We start from the raw sequence: 1,243 nt of genomic DNA, 5'->3' as shown, positions 1-1,243 counted from the left end.
AGTGTGAACGTTCCGCAAACAATTCACCCAAGATTTTATAAACGCCGTCTAACATCTTCTTTTTTTTTCTGAGAATGTTACTGAAAGTTCCATATTCAACTAGGCTGCTCCCTACACTGAGCAGGCAAACCGCGCTACTGAAAGTGTAAAACTGAGAAACAAGTTGGCTAAACATACCACAGCGTTTCTTCGGATGTCGTCCGCGGCTTTCGGAGTGTCATCACGACAATCAATATGACGTAGCCATACTTCTTTTGTTGGTATTGTCATTGTAGTTGCTTTTGTCATTGCACTAACAATGAAACAAGTAGTTGTAGCTATACTAGTAATAGTAGTAGTTTTGTGGTGCTATTGTTGTCGTAGTGTATTTGCGGCAGAAGTAGTAGCTGTTGCTGTAGTAGTTGTATTTGTAGTTAATTATTTAGTTAGTTTAGTAGTAGTAGTAGTAGTAGTAGTAGTAGTAGTAGTAGTAGTAGTAGTAGTAGTAGTAGTGGTAGTAGTAGTAGTATAGTAGTAGCAGCAGCAGCATTGCGACTCTCCGCGGTTGCTTAGTGGATTTGGCGTTGTGCTGTTAAACACGAGGTCGCGGGATCTCATCCCGGCCGAGGCGGCCGCATTTCGATGGGGGCGAAACACAAAAAACGCCCGTGTACCGCGTACAGGGTGCACGTAAAAGAACCCCAGCCAGTCAAAATAATCCGGGGCCACACCCCACCCCCTCCCTATACGGCGTGCCTCATAATCAGATCGTGGCTTTAACTTTTGGCACGTGAAACCTTCGTATCTAATCTAAGTTGTTGCCTAATATTTAAGGATGTGTTTCGAATGTACTCGTAGCTTTGTCTGTATATTATTTTTTTTTCCCAAGAGCGTTTTCTCTAAACAGTTATTAAATTGTCTGAAGCGTTCAGACGACGAACCTTCCTCTGCCGTTTCATACCGCGGCCACCAGCATGATGATTTGACTTTCTTTTTACTTTGTCGAGATTAGTACAAATAGCTCCAGATATGTCTGTTAAACTATGTTACAGGACTTCGTGAGTTTCGACGTCCATATCTGTCTGGGAAATATAAGTTGCTTTTTTACAGGAAAACACAACACCCTTTACCAGTGTTTCTTCTTGTAAATGCGCAAGGTCGACCGTAATGTAGAGTAAGAGCGATAAGGACACATATGAATGAGATATAGCAAACTTAATATTCAAATATTGACAAGAAAGGAAAAAAAATTACACCAAGGGCA

Source organism: Dermacentor andersoni, chromosome 9, assembly GCF_023375885.2.
Source record: "Dermacentor andersoni chromosome 9, qqDerAnde1_hic_scaffold, whole genome shotgun sequence".
In the NCBI taxonomy this organism is placed as follows: Eukaryota; Metazoa; Arthropoda; class Arachnida; order Ixodida; family Ixodidae; genus Dermacentor; species Dermacentor andersoni.
The sequence above is the reverse complement of the archived record's forward strand: the minus strand, read 5'-3'. Positions refer to the sequence as shown.